This window comes from Ictidomys tridecemlineatus, chromosome 7 (genome assembly GCF_052094955.1).
Source record: "Ictidomys tridecemlineatus isolate mIctTri1 chromosome 7, mIctTri1.hap1, whole genome shotgun sequence".
NCBI lineage: Eukaryota > Metazoa > Chordata > Mammalia > Rodentia > Sciuridae > Ictidomys > Ictidomys tridecemlineatus.
Genome location: NC_135483.1, coordinates 148,397,887 through 148,418,335, shown reverse-complemented (window position 1 = coordinate 148,418,335; position 20,449 = coordinate 148,397,887).

Here is a 20,449-nt window from a genome sequence, read left to right as displayed (position 1 = left end):
CTTAAGGGAGAACTCCTATGGCCTCACCTCTATTAAAAAAATACACACAGACACATGGAAGTAGTTTCTCCAGATTTTTTTATTTCTAGTTTTACATTCATTCTAGTGAAGAGCAGGAAAATCCACCTCAAGAGATGCTAAAACTGTACAGTTGCGCTCATTTATTATAATCTTGATTCATTAAAAAATGGCAAAGCCCAGGTAAGTTTGCCCCTGTGAATAAAGTCAGACAACATTGCTATATATGTGGTTCTGCTCTTTAAGAGAGGGGAAAGAATATAAATAGAAACTTCTAGCTTCCTTTTCTCCTCTCTATCTTATAAGCTTTTAGTGTACTCTTAAGTAGATATCCAGGTAATTCAATCTACCTTGTTCATCCTGTTAATGTCTTAACACTTTTTCAATGAACTAGATATAGTTAATGTGCAGAAAAACTCAAAGAGGAAAAACAGTAAAATATAAGTGTCTTTATTTCACTTTGTACTAAGAATTAATTTCAGCTGTCTAGAGCTAAAGTTATCATAGATTTGACAGCAACAAAACTGCAAGGTTGTTTTTTTGTTGTTGTTGTTTGTTTTTCAAAAATTGGATGTTTAGCCATTTCCACTATAGATGTACTGATTGCCTTGATGTTAACTCTGTTAAAAACTAGTATGTACATTAAAATACTGTTACTGATCACTTTTGCCTTCTTTCTAATTTGTCTCAGACTCTTATCCCTTAAGATAGAAGGAAAAAGAAGATATAAAATTAACTATATCCATTGTGAGTCCAAAGCAAGTCAGTAACAACAAAAATATCAAAAAACGAAAAAGAAAAAAAAATCAAGAAAACAATCCCATTTTAAGTAGCATCTAAACAAACAAACAAGCAACTTAGGAATGCATTTATCCAAGGAGGTGAAAAATCTATACACTGAAAACTTTAAAATAGTAATGAAAGAAACACAGCACAAATAATAGGAAATATAGCCCTTGTTCATGGATTGGAAGAAATAATATTGGTTTAGTTTGGGCAATCTGATATTTTGAAGGTCTTTGCAATTTGATATTTTGAGTACGTTTGATTTTCTTTGGATTTTACCATTTAATATTTCGTATTTACATGGGGCCTAAGCCTGCCACCTCACTCCACTACTCTTCCCTGTTGTTTAACATCCCATCCAATCCACTCATTTCTGTTACCTGTTTGTTCTCTGCTCTGAGCCCTGCCTGCTAAGTAAACAGAAATGAAAAATCCCACAGTAAAATAGCATCTTACTGTGACATCTTCACAGAAAAGGAAAATATCCTTTTCTTTCCTTACAGTATGATTGACAAGTATCCTTCCATTGTGTATAGTAGCAAGCTACTGTTTGAAATGTTAGGGAATTCTTAGCACAAACCAGTTTTGGCAGCATCTCAGCAACTCTTGTGACTCTGAGCATCCTGGAAAATGGTCTCCTGATCTGTATGCTGCTCAGCTGCAGACCTAGGTCTGTTTTGCAACATTATTTTGTTCCATTGAATGAAAACCTGAGGTCCTCCCTGTCCCCTGAACCTCCATTCTCTTCACCCCTTCAAACAATGGAATTTTCCATTAGAAAGAGAGAGGAAAGCACTTGGAGGGAAAAAAATCTTTTTTTTTTTTTTTTTTTGTTCTCCTTCTTCTGTCCACTCTAATACAAAGCTTTGCTCCTCCTCTCGGGAAAACGTAAGGCTGGCTGGCAGTCAGTTTGACAGAAGGAGAGCAGTGCAGCGGAAAATTGGATAACAGGATAAAAATCTATGGGGCCACAGGAATCCCATCAAAACTGGCTCCTCCTGTCAGAACCCAGACAAGTGACAAGGACAAATACAGAATGTTATTTATATTTAAATATTTCTAATGATATCATAATTATACTTCTGCCTCTGTTAGGCAACTATTTTCCTATAAGCCACGACTCTGCAAACCAAATGTTGTGTTGGGGAAAATCTACATAAGAATCAGACAGCTTCAATCAGACATCTGGGAAAATCCTATAAACTCTTCAAATAGCTATTTCTAATGGACAGAGCATAAGTATTTTTTCAGACATTTTCTTGAGAGCACAATAGTCGAGTTCAAGAAATATGGGTTATTCCCAACCCTTCGGCACAGGAAAGCCAAGTTTTCTAGATAATTAGGTAATAAATTAATTTTACTTAAAATTAAACTGAATATTTTTCAATATTCGTTATTCACAATATGTTATGTGGAGTCATTCTATAATTAATTGTCTTAACTTATTAGACTTATTTATAGTAAGTTCAATAAACTGATATTTACATTTTTTAAAGATATAATTTTCTTATTTTGGAAAAAAGTTTTGATGTAGATATACTTAATCAGTATGCATTCTAATTAATTCTGTTGTAGTTCAAATGACACCAAAGAATTTAGAACCATAAGAGGAGACAAAATTCACTAAATATTTAATCTTTATATAATCTATATAAAATCTACTTTATGGGGGCTGGGGTTACGGCTCAGCGGTAGAGCACTTGCCTGGCACGTGTGAATTACTGCGTTCTATCCTCAGCACCACATAAAAATGAATAAAAACAAAATAAAGATCTTGTGTCCATGTACAACTAAAAAATATTTAAAAATTACTTTATGTTCTTTATTCTCTTGCTCTTCCTTGTTTATAGACAGGAGCTCCACACACACAGGTACAGATTTACACGTCAGATTTGTGCCACAGAAAGCAAAGTGGAAGATTGTCAGCAATGAAAACTCATTAATTTATATAAAAACCAATATATTCATTGCTCATAATATTCAAGATAATCTGTCAAGCACTGGCATTAAAAAATTAATATAAAGGGTACTTCATTCACAAGAAAATGCCATTTAAAACTTATGTTAGAGTGCTGTAGGCCAAGAGGAGCAATTGAGTGTCCTCCTCTTGGTGTCATTTCCAGTCAAAAGACCTCTGGCTATCCAGACTTGCAACTCTCCAAACCCATTTTACTGAACACATTCAAATTCCCACTACTGCTGATTTTCTCCTTCAACTTGGTTCCAACAGACCTGCTTATTCTTGCTCACACATGCTGATCTCATTCTGCTTTCTCTTGTTTCTGCTCCTTTTCTACCTAAGATAACTTTGATCTTTCCCTCTTTATCCAAAGCCTGGTCCTGTAAGGTCTAGCTGAAATATCAGTTCTCCTTGAAACTTCTTTTTTTTTTTTCCCTTCTGACTAATGCAACTTATTGTTTCTTTGTGTAGCACAGTGATCCAAAGGCTTCACACATATGACCCTGTTTAAATAGCACAACTCCATGAAGGGAAGTAAGACCCCATTTGAGAGTTGTGAGAAGCTCAGAGCCATTAAGTACCTTGTCTCATGATACATAGCAGAGTAGCAGAATCCAGATTCAAGCCCATCTGTGTGACTCAAAGGCATAAGTCCCAACTAATACTATTTATCTCTCTTCTTCTGAAACCTCTTTCTTTGCTACCATATGATTCACCATTTAATCGTTCCCATGTTTACTAGTCTGAGTTCTTCCATTAGACTATAAATGCATAGAGGTTTATTTGTACTCTACTCCAGCCTAGCACCAAGCATTTAACTTGTCGATGGACTGAAACTGGCAAATTATGAACAGTTTAATAAATCAGAGGGGAAGCTATGGTTTTCATAGCTTCCCCTCTGATTTATTAAACTTCATATGTTGTTATCCACAGTTTTATTAGTCCCATGGAATTGTTTGTTCTCGAGTGTGCTTCCTAAGTCAAAAAGAACAACTTCATTTTCATTCAGTAGGTCTTTATGGAGGGACAATTATATGAATAACATTTTGCCAGGCATGAGGAAAAAACAGGTTTGAAACATAATCCTTTTCCTTAAAAACCATATTATCTTGTTACAGAGAGGCTTCATGTATCATAAAGTATAAATCATATATAATATTAGGTATAGGTTACATGTAGGTATATATGCTACATATTAAATTATATATATATATTAACAAAAAACATGAGCTTATACAAACAATACACATTAGTGCCTAGCTGTATCATAGTCCCAAAAGTAAATAACATATCCATCCAAAAGATCTCATGAACAGCATAATGACGACTACAGTTAATAATATAGCATTATATACTGAAAATGTCCTAAGAATAGATTTAGGTACTCTTATCACCCTTTAAAATAAGGTGATTATTTGAGTAGATAGATGTGAATTTGACTAAAGGTAGTAATCACTTGACTATGTATATGTACATCAAACATCATGTTGCCATCATGTCATATTTAGCATCATATTAAAGATACACAATAAAAATAATAATATATCCACCCAGTCATAGCAAAGGAAGGCCACAGAGCATCATTCAACCTGCCATTCCTCAGAGTTTGCAGAGATCTATTACCGTGGTTGTCATTTATCATCGAAATCATCATTCAACAAATGTTCACTGTGTTTCTATTCTGTGCCATTCCAAAATTTACAGTCTTGCAACATCAATGTCAGGAAGGAGGTATAGAAAACATAAGAAACCGGGTTTCTTTTTTCTTAAGGAGAAGATTCCTTGTTGAATGAGTCTCTGATATGAGCTCACTTTTTCTAATAGTTTCTATTTTTGTGCTCTTTAAAAGTGGAGTAAACAAGGATATTGCTTTGGCCCATCTAGCTTAGATAAACTCTGGCAATGATTTTATTCTATTATTAACATTAATATATAAATGTTTTCTCGTGTTTGTTTCTTTCATATGAATGTGGATACATTAGCCTAGGGTTAGGTAAATTAAATGAAAACTATCCCCCATAGATCTGGCATCAAAACAATGTGTGGTTCTTTGATTCTGTGACTTATTTAATGGATCATAATCAGGCATCAATGAAAGGCTGGCAATTTAAATTATAAGCAGAGGGGTTCAAAGCTGTAGCTAATTCATTACTCACACATCTCTAGTTGAAGTAGTAATTTAAAGTCATGTGTGTCACATTAATTGTAATCTTGTTTCCAAATGACAAGATAAATATCTCAAGGAATGTAATATATTATGGTCATAGGTCAACGCAAATGAATGTCTAAAATAGATTAGCACTAAGTGCATGCAATATGTCATGTTTATAAATTTTAAAAAGGATAAATTATATTAACATTTAGCAGATTGTTCATTACACAACATCAATGTTTAGCTTTAAGTGAATTAATACTCTATTTAGTTATAGCATTCTCAGAAAATGCCACACAGAGAGAACTACAAAATCCCCAAATGAAAATCTAACTCTGAGAAAAAAGCAGATCAAGATAACTTTACCTCTTCCCCATGAGGAGTTCATTGTGAAATAGATGTATTTTGGCCCTCTAGTGACTCAAACAAGGGCAATGTTACAATTAGAAAAAGAAAATAATTACCAAAGTGCCAGGTCCCTACCAATCTGTGTTTATAGCTCTGCTTTTAATTAAAGTCTCTCCACTGACTGGGATGTATCAGAATCTCATCTGCAGTACTAGCGTAGAAAACTCACACTGTGCCCCAATACTACATGGCAAAAAATGGATGCAGAATAAGGATGCAGGCTGTTATTCTAATTTTAAAGCTGAGAGTTGGTTTTCAGATTTGAGCTGAAAATAAACTACTGTAATTTCAGTCTGAATGAACCAGTTTTCCTACCTACAAAGCCCGGAGAAGTATTTAGCTCACTCTTTCTTTGACCATATCTACATGTCATGATGCCCTGGCTGTTTTCTCAGCCCTAGAATTCCCTCTGTGAAAGAGACTGTACCATCTCTGTATTTCTTAGATGAATATGTTAAGAAGTGAGGAACAATGAAAGGGGAGCCAGCCCACAGAAATGTCTTGTATAGCTAGCACAGGTGTGCTTTTTGGTTTTGATTTTTTGTTCCACTATTTACTTCTCACCAAGTTTGAGTGTCTTTAAAGCAAGCCAGGCAACCTCAAGTTGACAAAATTTTCCTACTTTCTTATGCAAAAGCTGGATCCCACACCAAGGTTATCTGTAGACCTGAGAGTCTTCACAGAGTTGTTGCTCCACTGAAGAAACGTGATTTGCTCCGCTAATTAGATACTGCATAGAACTGAAATGATGGAGGCAGCTGAGAGGATTCCTTGGGGTCTTGCATCACATCGGGAAGAAAAAAATAAATAAAACACTTCAGGCTAATGGCAGAAAGAGGAACTTTGAAGATGAATACCACACTGTTTGGTGGAAAATATTACCGTTTCAACTGGGCAGTGTGCCGTGGGAATCCCACCCTCTGGTGCACAATCTTTTAGTAAAACAGTGATTTCTTATGAAGTTTCAGAAAGGTGGGTGTGTTTTGGAGCACAAGAAATTGCCTGAGTGTCTCAGTGCAAAGCCAGGGCTGAGAATATCTTGGAACACATTTGGATTACATCCATACAATAGTAAATTCTTGTACAGCAGATTTCTTTCTCCATTTAAAAAGTTATTACTTGAGAGTTGCCAGCCATACAGCTAAGGAAGTTGACTGCATTTAGTTGGTAGGTAAGAACAGGATTTGTGACCAAGGCTTAGCCACTCAGATGGTCTAGCCCCTAGAAACTTGTGAGGGTGAAAAAGGAGGTCACGGCAATGGTAAGAGATTATTTATGGTTCAGCACAGCCCAAGCAAACATTTAAACATTTCTAAAATGAACATTTTCAAACACTCCAGGAAATTCAAAATGGATAGGTTGATCTGTTCCAATGAAAACCAAAATAATTTTTAAAAACTTCTTATGAAATCCATGTGGAAGTTATATCCACAATTTACATTTTTTAAAAAAAAACATACAGGATTTGAGGTTCTCAAGACAAAGTATAACTTTTCAAGTCTCCCTGCTTGGATTTACTGGGCCGCAGCATGGCATGGTAAATTCATTTAGAGAGTTCAGATCTCAATTTACTGTTGTGTGACTTTGAACAAGTTACTTAACATCTCTGTGCTTCAGTTTCTATATCTATAATATCAACCATCACAGGTCATGTGGAGGTGATCACCATCATAAATGACGGGGCTAAAGCAACAATTGAATAGTCAGACTCCTGTATATCCGTGGCACTGACTAGACTGAGTCATTTAGGGCCCTACAAACCGAGTATCTTAAACAACAGAAATTTATTTTCTCATATTTCTAGAGGCCAGAAATCCAAGAACCAGTCATTGGTACACCTTGGTTTCTCTTGAGGCCTCACTCCTTCCCCGACAGATGGCAGTCATCTTGCTGTCCCTTCAAACGGCCTGGTTTTTCATGCATCTACTTCCTGGTGTCTCTTGTAGAGGGAAATCAGTCACACTGTATTGGGATCCCACTTTTATGACTCATTTACCCTTATCTACCTTTAAAGGCCCTGTCTCCAAGTACAGCCACCTTGTATTTGGAGGTTAGGCCTTCAACATATGAACTTGGAGCACCATTCAGTTGATAACAAACACCTTAGAGCGATGCTGTAGCATTAAGTGAGTTAGTCTTTGTTAGTATTTAGAACACTGCCTGGTACCTCCTAGAAACATGCAATATTATTATGTAAATTTGAAAAATAAAATAAAATAAAATTCTTTTTAAACCTGAGTTATTTTATTTATTTGTTAAAAAAAAAAAAGATCTTTCTCTTGCTGGCAAATAATAATTAGGCCTGTGCATTCATCATTTCTGTATAACAAATAACCCCCAAATAGCATCTTACAACAAAAACTTCTTATTTAACATTGTTGCTGTGGGAAGGGGGACAGTGTAGCTGGGTCACTCTGGCCCTGTCTCTCATAAGGTTGTAATCCCGGCCAGGGCTGGAGAGCCCATTTGCAAGGTGGTTCACTTCAATCTGACCAGCATCTGCTAGCAGCCGGAGAGGCCTCAGTTCCACACTTCACTGACCTCTCCTGAGCTGCTGCATCAGTGCCATTACAACATGGCAGCAGGCTTCATGGAGGTGACTTGAGAGCGAAGTGACAATGTGTTGTATGATGTAGCTCAGAAGTCAATGCCATACCTTCTGCTGCACTGCGGGTCACACAGATGAGCCCTAATCCCTTGTGGGGGGACTCCACAAGGGCATGGATACCAAGCATCAGGGGGAGCCATGGAGAGGAGAACAGATGCCTTTTCTAGCCAATCATATGCTCCCACCTGGACTATGAAGCATGAGGAAATGACACAAGACACAGCGACAATAAAAGACAACTTGCACATATATGTTTACTCAGCACAAATAGTAAGTGGAGATATCACCAGTGACAGCATCCCAAGCAAACAATTACTTGTGCGTTCTGGACTGTATTTTCCATTGCCTTACATTTTTTGGTTCTTTTTCATTCTCCAATCTTGTTTCCCAGTCTCCAAAACCTGTGGCATGCCCAATGTTCGCTCAATAATTTGATTTTAGTCTGATAAGTCATTGGCTTGCATTGCCTATCACCAAGAGCCTTAACTGATACAGTCTCTGCCCCCTGGCACAATTCATTCCTCCTCTTTCCTCTTTCCAGGAAACCTTACTTAACCCCTTAGACTAGGGCAGACTCTAATGTTATAGTTGCAATTTTCATTTCTCATTCTCACCTCTATTACAAAAAAACTCCACAAATTAAAATATCATAATTAGTTATCTAACTACCATTATATAATCAATCTTCCTCCAGTAGAGTTTTGTTCCATGAGAGAAGAGAACATGAGTATCTTGTACACCAATGTAACCCCAGTACTTTACATAGCAGATCTCCCCAAAATTGAAGAATAAAAGGCAAACACAAATTTTTGTAGTCCTTCCTGTTTCTATGACAGAGCTGACCATCCACTTTCAACCATCCACTTTAGTTTGAACTGAATTTGGTATTTGTCTTCATTGACTTTTATGTTTCCCAATGTATTTTTCTATTAATTTTTATATCCATCTTTTCCAAGCCCAATTTGAAGTTTTTCTCCTTGGACAACAAGGAGCCCAGCTAAATATCTCCTTTAGTCACTGAATCCTTTCCCCCATGGAGAAGCCAACATATAATTAGAAGTTTGCTTCATGAAACATCAAATTTGAAAAGGCAGGGAGTTAATAATTTGATTTGATTGTTTGAAGGCATCTGGTGAAGGAGGCTTGACTGAGAACTGACTTGCCCCTGCCAAGATGTCTGGCAGGTCCCTGAGCCAGCTCTTCTACTACGGGATTGGGCGGTGCCAATGCTTGACTCTCTGGTTCCCTTTTTCTCAGCTGACCAACAAACCCTCCCCTCTCCCAGTTACCTCACTCCTTCATTTGACATGCTATTATTTTCCAAAGCCCACTTTTGATGGTCTGGGAACAATTCATTTTAAAGGTGATTTTTATCTCTGATTAGGTTCAAAAGTTAGAAAACAGAAGGGCAAACATAAAATTTAGGAATGATTCTAAGTCTTGAGTTTTATTAAAACCAGGTAAAATTGGGCTGAGAATGTGGCTCAAGCGGTAGCGCGCTCGCCTGGCATGCGTGCGGCCTGGATTCGATCCTCAGCACCACATACAAACAAAGATGTTGTGTCCGCCGAAAACTACAAAATAAATAAATATTTTTTAAAAACTCTCTCTCTCTCTCTAAAAAAAAAAAAGAGGTAAAATCAATGTGACCTGCATTAACAACCTGAGATCTAATGAGGATCATAAATCTTTCTAATATTCAAATTAATCATTCAACTTCCAAAAAAATCAATTGAAAAGGAAATCTAAAAGCTACCTCTTGAAACCTACCCTTAACCAAATAGACAAGACTCACAGCAACCTATATAGTCCAAAGGAGGTCACCTTGTTTTCTGGGTTAATCATCTTTACAGGAGAACCAAAACCAAAGGAAGGAAGGAACAAGGGAGAAATGGCAAGAAGGCACTCGAGTTTTCTGACCCAGATGGTGACCCCAGCATTCAACTGCCATTTCTGCCATCACTGCCATGCGGATTCGCAGCACTTAACTGCCCCAGTCCAGTACATTCCTCTGAGCCCTGTTGCCCTTCCCAGGATGCAGCACAGATGCCTGGATTTCATAGCTACAGCTCTCTTTCCATCCTTCCATCTAAGGCTACTGTTACCACAAATGCCTTTGTGATCAGGAGGTCCTCCAGCTACAAACTTGTACGGAGACTCTTCCCTCACCATTTCCTACAATTCACTAGTCTCCCCTCAGGGCATGGGCTCCTTTGGGTGAAATTATGTGAAATCATCTTAACCTATTTGATGTTCTAATAAAGTGGGCTCAGGTAATAGGAGGAAATTCTAGTTTCTTCTAGAAGTCTTCAATAATTCAGATATACTTGGACTTTTCTCCCAGCATGCACAGCAACGTTTACATGGGGAAAACAATATCAAACCACAAAATATCCTGATACCTATTTTCCCCTAATCAATGGGTTCCTTCTCAATTTGTGTAAGGATGAACTTCACTCTCTGAATTGAGAAAGTGCTCCAAATTGGCTCTTCATAATCCCTCACCTGGTAGAAAAGTGTCTTATAGCTTCTTTCAACAAAAAAAAGTGTTTCTAACTTTCTAAGTACTCCTATATAAAGATAATATACAGCCAATAATTACTAAAGATATTATAACAGAATGTGGGACTGGTTTGAATGCTGTAATACAATAGATACTGGAACCATTTTAGCACAGAGTTATCCTTGGTAACAGTACCCTAAACTTGGTCCAAGTATCAACCTTTTGCTGATACATCCTATAAGTCTTGGGGGGCAACTGGCTCCCCATTTGGTGTCTGGAGAGGCAGTTGTTTCCAGCCTCACAGAATTCTCTTTTCCTACACCCAGTGATTGTTTCAGGAATGGGCCCATGACGATGTCAGATTATGAGAACCAAGCTATTGCCTAATCTTTAAGATGAGAAGCTTTCTGTCCTCTTAGATGAGATGTGTAACCACTGAGCAGCCTGTATCACAGTGGAGGCTCCAGGGCAGAAGTGAAACCAGCAATAAATCCCAGTCATATGAGACAGAGAGCTCAGCTAAACTCTTCACTTCCCTTTTGGTTGAGCTATTTTGGATAGTGATCTCTGTTGCTTTCTATCAATAGATTTTTATCTGAGTTGTATTTATTAATTTGTATACTACAAGTTTTAAGCTAGTGATGGACTGTGTAGAAGGAAAGGGTGGGGAAGCACATTTTCTTTTCTTCTCTTCTTTAAATTTGTTCCTATTGTAACCACCATAATAACAGGAAGTGCAGTTTAATTGGAAACAGGCTAACATGATTCTAAGAATAATCATCCAAGGCTAACTGCCTGAGTAGTTTTGATGTCAGATAAATTGGCTCTCCTGTTATAAAGTGCATCTCTCCTGATTAGTACTTGATTAAAAAACAACAACAAAAATAACCCCTCTGAACTGAAATATCAACAGCTTTCTGGATTCCACTTTTCTCAGCAAGATAATGAGCATAGCACACTGTTCTGCATGTTTTTAATTGGATGAATATTAGATATACGATGTTTTTCTATCATAACAATTTTGTGTGCTAAGAATTTCATTATGCTGTAGAATTATCACATAGAGAATCTCTTTGTATTTGTCCCAATCATATGCCTACAAAGACAACTGCTACATATTGACAATTTATGTACTAAACTTTTCTTTTAAATTATGCACTTGAATTCATAGAGCAAGTAGCCTGTTTGAAAAATTATACTTTTGATCACGATTTGTCTTTTCCATAAAAAGACATTAAAGAGTAAGATTCAAGTGAATTTTGCCATTAACTTCTAAGCAGTTAATAATTATGCAGTCTTTGTTCTGAATGAGAAAAAGAAACCTAAAATGTGGCCCTCCAGAAATTTAAAAGCTCACTCAAGTTAATAAAATAGGTAGGGTAAAATCTTTTTGTGCCATTTACCAGACAAAATACATGTGAATATAATACAGAATCATTAGTGATGAGAAAATAATTGGTACATAGGTTCTTAGTATTAGTTATCTCACCCATCATAAGGAAGTAAGTTAGTCAAGAAAATAAGTTAGTTTAAAACCAAACTTGTTAGGTTTTAAACTTAACAAATCATATAATTCCTGAGATGAACAATTCTTATCATTCATTTACTCAAAACTCGATTGCATGCATTCTATGTCTCAGTGCTGTTTGACGCCCTTGTTTTGTTTGGTCTTTTATTTTGGATGCACAACAACTATACCATCATTAACCTTGGTTCATACCACATCATTGTTGATTTTTTTCAGGGGCTGCAACTGGGATTTTTCCAGTGCAAGGCTGTCATAAACATATACCCATGCTTCCTCGAATGCAAGTATGTGTGCACAAGGATATGAAATCTCTGAGGGAGGCCGATGGGAGACAAATGCTCTGATGTACAGATGGGGAAATACATCCTTTGAAGTAGTTGAACTTATTTATACTCCTACCAGTAGTGAATAAGAAATCCAGCTGAGCCATATCCTCTCCAAAACTTGCTATTGTTAGACTGCTCTTTTTGTCATTCTATTTTTTTTATAAAATGGTATTTCACTGTGCTCTGTACTTGATGACCAAATTAACATTTTTCTGATAATATGGTTTTTCATTCTCCATTTTCACTCTGTTAATGTACTTGATTTTACAACTTCAGATAGGTATAGAATAGCAAATACTCTAGCAACTTGACAAAATAAAGATCACTCAAGAGCTAAAAGTTCCCCATATTCTTTTCTTATGGTGGGGATAGAAGCAAATAGTTACACTTTGAACTGGCACTTAAAGGACATATTCACCTCTAACTAATCACCTTCTGTGACATTAGGCAATTGAGTCAAATGCCTCACCTCATTCCCAAAGCTCTTTGAATTCCAGTCAAATCCAAAGAGCAAAGTCTAGAGAGGAAAGTTCCTTTTATATATAATGACTCAATGATCGGAGGCCAAGACCAGTTGACTGGTCAGAAACCTATCAAGAACATAGAATTTTCAGGCCACTGAAGCCACCCTGACAACACATCAGGATAATCTGTGCTGTGACACTACAGAAAATTATTTCAAATAAAAGTTGAATTAGAATGTACATTAGAAGCAGAAAGGCAAGGAACATTAGCTTTGGATACATGGCCGGATACTACAGTCATAATCTTTCAGTTTTTCAATTACCAGATATGAAATATACAAAGAAAATGACTACACAAAAACGTTTTTTTTTCATGAAGAGCATGATGCTAATTGAAAAAATGGGATAAAATGTTGGAGCCTTTCATATTGTAAAGACAAAAAAAAATTTAATTTTTTCTTTATTATTTACATATTCTAATTTGTTATACATGATGACAGAATGCAATTCATTTCATATTACACATATAGAGCACAATCTTTCAAGTCACTGGTTGTACACAAATTATTTTTGCACCATTCGTGTCTTCATACATGTACTTGGGGTAATGATGTCTAACTCATTCCACCATCATTCCTACCCTCTTGTCCCCTCCCTTCTCCTGTCTCCCTTTTGCACTATCTAAAGTTCCTCCATTCCTCCCGTGCTTCTCCCCATGGCTATTATGAGTTAGCATCCTCATATCAAAGAAAACATTCGACCTTTGGTTTTTTGGGATTGGCTAACTTCACTTAGCATTATATTCTCCAACTCCATCCATTTACCTGCAAATGCCATGATTTTATTCTCGTTTAATGCTGTGTAATGTTCCACTATGTATATATACCAAAGTTTCCCTACCCATTCATCTACTGAAGGGCATCTGGGTTGGTTCCACAATTTATCAGCTATTTTCATTCTATGTGTTTATAAATGATCTGTGAAAAGCTTAAGAAACTAGTTACCTACCACTTTACCTTTTTTGTGCTTATTCTTATAAAAATTCCCAGATGTCACAATTGACACACCTACTTGTTAAATTGGAGAAATTCTTGAACCACAGTAAGCAGATGCTAGAACAGATGGAAATTTTCTTTTTGGGCTGAGAAAAAGAAATTTCCAATTAAGACATGCCTGGACACTATTTATCTCCCTTCTAGTTGACTGAACTATGAGATTTCCTTATGTCACAGTTTAGAATTAAAAAAAAAATCTTTTTATTTCCCTCAAAAATCTTTATTTCTTCATGTATCCATAAGCATTAGCTAAAAATCTGCTCATTTTTATGTCCACAGAAAATTACTTTTGGCACTTTCAAAGAAATGAAATGTTTTCATGTAATGGTTGTAGTTACTACTTTTATCCCTACCCATCTGGTGTCAACTTTGCCTCTTACATTTTCTCTCCATTCACTCATGACTTTATTCAGTATCTGTTATCTGCCTAACACTTGTTTCTTCAGTACATTATCCCCCATCCATTCAAATAGAGGCATTACAAACGCAAAATGAAATAGGTCTTTTGTGCAAGTGTGGACACAGATATCCTTTCTACCTGCATTGCCAAGCACAATCTCCAACAGTTAGCCTCCTTAGTATCTTTCTGGGGAAAGACAAGGCCATCCCATCCACCCAGCAGCTGCTCTCTGACAGAAACTCTAGCCATGCCCTAATTTTTCCTGGGAGCCCTTCTCAGGTCACCATCCTAAGCTCTGCACTCTGATTAAATTACCATTAACCCAAGGACACACAAAGTAGCCTTTCATAAAAGGTTAGAGGCAGGTCTGGGGTTGTGGCTCAGGGGTACAGTGCTTACCTAGCACGTGCAAGGCCCCGGGTTCAATCCTCAGCAACATGTAAAAATAAATAAATAAATAAAATAAAGGTATTGTGTTCAACTACAACTAAAAAATAAATATTAACAAAAAAGGTCAGATGTAGTGGAGGATGTATATCCACTTGCTGCCTAACAAGGATCTTAAGATACCAGTCTTTAAAAGACCTCATTTTTAAAATAGGCACTATTTTTTAGAGGCGCTATTGTTTCACCACAAAATTGAGCAGAAGGTACAGAGACTTCTGTAACCACATGAGCACTGCTTCACCATTATCACCATTCTGCAACACAAGAGGCCTGTGTGTCACATTTGATGGATCTACCTGATTCATCAACACGACCCAAAGTCCATAATTTACAGGAGCCTCACTCTTGTGGGTGTACATTATAACTCTTGACAAATGTATGATGATCTGAATCTCCCCATCATTGTATCACACAGAATAGTTTCACTGTCCTAAAAATTCTGTGTTCACTATGCATCCCACCCTCCCTCTTGCCCTGGTAAATACTGATCTTTTTACCGTTCACTTCCTTTGTGAGAATGTCATAAGAAAGCATGTGACATTTTGTAAAAGGCAAATGCATGGATACTGTGAAGACTTTAGTTTGGCTTCTTTCACTTAGTAGTAAACACTTCAAGTTTCTCCACATCTTTTCTGGTTTGACTTTGTGCTCAATGATATTCTATTGTTTGGACAGACATACCACACTTTATTTATCCATTCACTTATTTAAAAACATATTGATCACATCCAGCTTTTGAAAATTATGAATAAAGCTGCTCTAAATGCCTATGTGCAAGTTTTTGTGTATTCATTTTCCCCAAGGAGCACAACTGCTGGATTGTATGTGACTATACCATTTTGCATTCCTACCATTAATCAGTGAGTCCCTGTTGCTCCACAATCCTTCCAGTCTTTGTCACCAGAGTTTTGGATTTTAGCCACTCTTAACAGGTGTGTGCCAAGGTACCCCTTGCAATTGCTTACTGACATGATACGAACATCTTTCCATACGCTTATTTACTGTCTATGTATCTCCTTTGTGAAGTGTCCATGTCTTTAGCCCGTTTTAAGTCAATCTGCCCATTTCTGTTGTTTTCCAAGTTCTTTGTATATTTTGAAAAACAATCCTTCATTAGATATCATTTGCAAATATTGTCTCCCCATCTGGGGCTTGTCTTCTCATTCTGTTGATATTGTCTTTCCCAGAGAACTTCTTAATTTTAATGGAGTCCAGCTTATTCTTTCTTTCATGAATGATGCTTCTGCTGTTGTATCTAAAACATCATCCTCCTACTCAAGGTCCTTTAGATTTTCTCTTATGTGATCTTTCAGGACTTTCCTAGTTTTAGGTTTTCCATTTTGGTCAATGATCCATTTTGAGTAGATGTGTGTGAAGAATGTAAGGTCTGCATCTAGATTCACTTTACTTTTTGCATGTGGGTGGCCATTTTTATCAGCACCCTCATCCATTTTTTCAATTATTAAATTTATGACTCCCTGAGTTCCCAAAATTTCTTATATTTTTAATTGTGAAATGATTTGCCTCTCCTTCATCTCAAGTCATCCCTAATTTTCCAAAGGGGCCTCATTTTTATAACTGATTAAATCATATCTAAATATTTGAAATGTACCCTGATTGCAGGTCCCCTGCTAGAATACAATAGTGGGCATCTGGGTGGGAGGGGTGGTCGTGGGCTTTGCTATAATTTTATTTCACTTGCAAGTAAAGCAGACCAAATTCTTCATGTTTGAAAAGTAATAAATTACTGTGCTTAACATCTTTCAGAGCTTCATTTTGGGCTTTTCCTCTCTTACTTTTCCTTCCCTTTTTCCCAAATGTTTTAAAATAAAACCACAAATAGTCATGATAACTAAATTCTTCCTGAAGTCTCTAAGAGAAGGGATTAGTTATTATGTTATATATACTCTGTATGCATTTTAAAACCTACTTACCAATATTTACTCTTGATTACTAAATGTCAAATGTTTATTTTTCTATCTTGATTATGGCAATTCTTGGCACTCTGTTTTCCCAGATTTTCCTTTATTTCAAATTTATTTGAAATAAATTAAGACACAGTAGAAAACAGTTTTAGTACATGAAAAGGATTTTCTTTCCACCTGTTTTCCAACTTTGGAGGAGGCATTTTAAAGAACAATTATGACATTTCTTATACTATATAAGAAAAGAGTTGAGGGATCGATTTTTGAGATTTACTTATGAAGGGTAATACTAAAACTAAAGAAATTCTGCATCACCTCCTTCTTTGATAAAGACATGGAATAGATGAAGAAGGATAAAGTAGTAAAGGGAAAGTACAAATGGCTATTCAAACATAACTGAATCCTCAGAAATGAGAAGAGAGCTCTAAAAGAAAACAGCTACACAATCGAAGAGTTGAGAATTACACAATGAACTCTTTTTCTTTCAATCCCAACAACATCAGGGCCCATTAATTTTGAGTAAATGAATTTCTAATGTTCCTTAGAGTCTTTAGCTTTAAGCTTCTATAAAAATACACCTTAATTGATTTTGAGGATTTAGGAATATTTTACAAATACTAACTCCTAATGAAATAGGAATAATCATTAATATTCATTTTGTTTCAGCATTACCTGTTTAGGCCTGAGTTACTGTATTCAACAAAATTTATAAAGATTTATAAAGAGCTTCCTCACATCCTGAAGTAAATTTGTTATTTTCCTGCCCTCTATACAAGCAGATTAAAAGAAACATGGATGCAGTAAATTAATTTTTATAGGTAAGAGGTGGTTAAAGATACAAAATCAGTGAATCTAAAATATCTTTTCCAAAAACGGTTTCCTTTCCACCAAATCACTTACAACAAAAGAGTTATCCAATTAAAAAAAAAGGCAAATGTCTAGATTCCAACACTGAGTGTAACATATAAACACGAACACATTATTTTCCTCTGACAATTCAAGCAATAAATTGCCAAGGATCTAAGTCTTACTCTAAATTAAAATTCAATACCAATGTCAAGACTGAAAAAAAAATGTAACTTTAACCTCATTACAGAGTTAGGCTTTAATTATCTTTTTCTCCTTAAATTTTATTTAATTTTACACATAGCATGTAGGTATTCTGCTATTTTTCAATAATATGTTCCTCTGTTTTCACCAAATAAAAGACGTAATGACCCCACAATTCTTTCCAAATTAAAGGTTTACAGTATAAATGCCATTAGCTCTTTATGTTCATTGCTTTTCTTCAGAAAACAAGTCTGAAAGTTAACTACCTCCATTACAAGCCAACAAATAAGATCACTTCTTAAACTTGTGCCCAAAGCTACATTTGGGGCTCTTTTGCAAACGCATGATTACATTTTCCTGCCATCAAAGCAATAACAATTTCTCCTCCAAATCACTTTGTATCCCCACTATCCTGTGGATGTTAGGATGCAAAAACAAATGTTTACTGAGTTTTTGGGGGGGTTGTCAGATTCAGAACCTTGGCTGCTTTAATCTGAAAGGAGCTTCTACTCATTTGTTCACTCACTGCAAACAAAGAATCCCTAGCTTTTTCATAGCAATGATGTGAAACAATTAAAGACTGTGAGTAGCTTTTTAAGTCACCAGCCCAGCTGAGGAATGGGCTCTTGACAGCTGGGCGGATGGAATATTATGAGTTGTCAAAGAATGCCCATAAGAACCATATGGAGTGACATGCCACCACTTTTAAGGGGCCCATTGGAAACTCCCACAGCTGATAGTGTTCATGCAGCTGTAGGTTATTAGGAAGGAGCCTTAAGTAAACAAGGGAGCCCTCTTTAGGGTCATTCACTATCATAATAATGTTAACTAAAACCTGCTGGTGGTGAAGCAACTTAGTGAAGAAGAACAATGTCACTATTTTTTTTATGTCCTACATAAACTACAGAGAATTCTAGCTTTTCTTTCTGTGTTTTGAGAAATTAATTTTATCTCTGAATTTTCTTGTGATCTCATAGATCTTATAAATGTAGCTCTTTACCTAAGTTATGTAGCTTTTAAAATTCTAAAATATGCCCTTATTAAACATATTTTATTTGAACTAGGCAAAAATAAACAAAAGTACAAGGATTTTTTTAAAAACCTATTTTTTGAAAAACCCTCAAAATGAATAATCAAAGTAAAATTTTAATTTACAACCAACATGACCAATTTGAAATCCATCTTGGGTATATTAGAAATAAACATACAAGGGTAGGTATATACTTCTCAAGTTATTTATTTTAGAAACGAGTTAAAGAACATTACTTATTAGGTTAAAAAATCAATTATTAGGTAAAACATAGCTTTAAGATAAACCCAACATAAAACCTGTCCTTTTACAATAAAAGTCAGTCTCTCTCACTCTTTGAATTTCAAGTATGCCAGCATTCAGAAAAAAATATTGTGATAAAGTACTGATCACAAATCATGATCTAAAAATAACCGATGACTCCATTTTTCCTTCAACAAACATTCAGTAAGCACCTGTTATGTGCAAGAGCTTGAGGATCTCCAGTGGCTCCATTCAAGAGCTTCTGTTTATGGCATGGCTAAGGGAAATAAGTGTTAAGACAAACTTACCAGCTTCTGCATCAATCCAGAAAGGGCAAAACTGAGGAATCACTCTTACATGTGGTTATAAGGTATCAGTGTTTCTAATATGTGCAAATGCTTTACTCAATGAGCTTAATATTGTTGAACCAGTGAAAGGACCTAATCTAAAAGCACAATCAAGAACTCTATCAACTACACAGAAATAACATTTTCAAGTTTTCCTTTTCAACTGCAGTGCTTCTCTGTCAATGAATAGCACTTGAATCAGGACCAAGCCTAAGAGAAATGTGTTTCTTGGATAGTTCTGTTCTTTCTCTTCACTGGTCTCAGTTGTCCTCCTTCATCCACAGGTAACAGCTGGTGGACTAAGGGCCAGGTTTAGCAGCTGGGGATGGTCTGTCTGGTCAGGACATCTCCCCAGCCCCAACACTCCATAGGTTTGCAATTTTTACTTGACTTTTTGATATTTCAGTTTTCAAATTTATGGCCTTAAAAGGAATCTCAACAAAAAAGTTAGTCAAAGAAAGAGAAGCTCATCTTTGCACAAAAACAGTAGTAAGCAGTGTGCTTTTAAGAAGACTGATGTTGTATTTGTCCTAGTCATAGAGTTTTGGAGCAGCAATTTTTATGATTATAAGTCAGTAGAAAAGTCAATAAGGAGGGCTGGGGCTATAACTTAGTTGGTAGAGTGCTTACCTCACATGCACAAGGCCCTGGGTTCAATCCCCAGCACCACAAAAAAAAAGGTCAATAAGGACTTAGAAGAGCAATGGTTGCTGCTTCATATGTCTCTCACTTTTGAACTATAATTTCAAAACCCCATTTTTCCTTCTCTCATCTTCTGAGAGAAGGCTTGATTGTGTAATATTTGTTTCTATCTAGTGTGACAGTTCTTTTGAAACACATTGGTTTAGTACAGAGGCTTCTCTGGCTGAGACCCAGAAATCCTGGAGAAGGCAGAGGCTCACTTTGGTAAGACTCCAGGTCCCGGCATTGCTCTATGCTGATGTCTAAATGTTTGACTGCTTGAGGCTAAATGGAAAGAGACGGTGTGTTCCCCCACACTAAAGGATGCGAACACCCACGAGGAAGATATTATACACCCACTAGGTTCACAGCCATAAAAACCCTTGAAAGATTTTTCTCTCCATGTGTCTAATGCAGGGCTCTATGGTCACTCACCTTAGTTTGCCCAATTCCCTGCCTGTTTGCACCTGTCATCTTAAGGTGTCCTGAATAGCACCTCCTCTTGTTTTCAAGTGTCC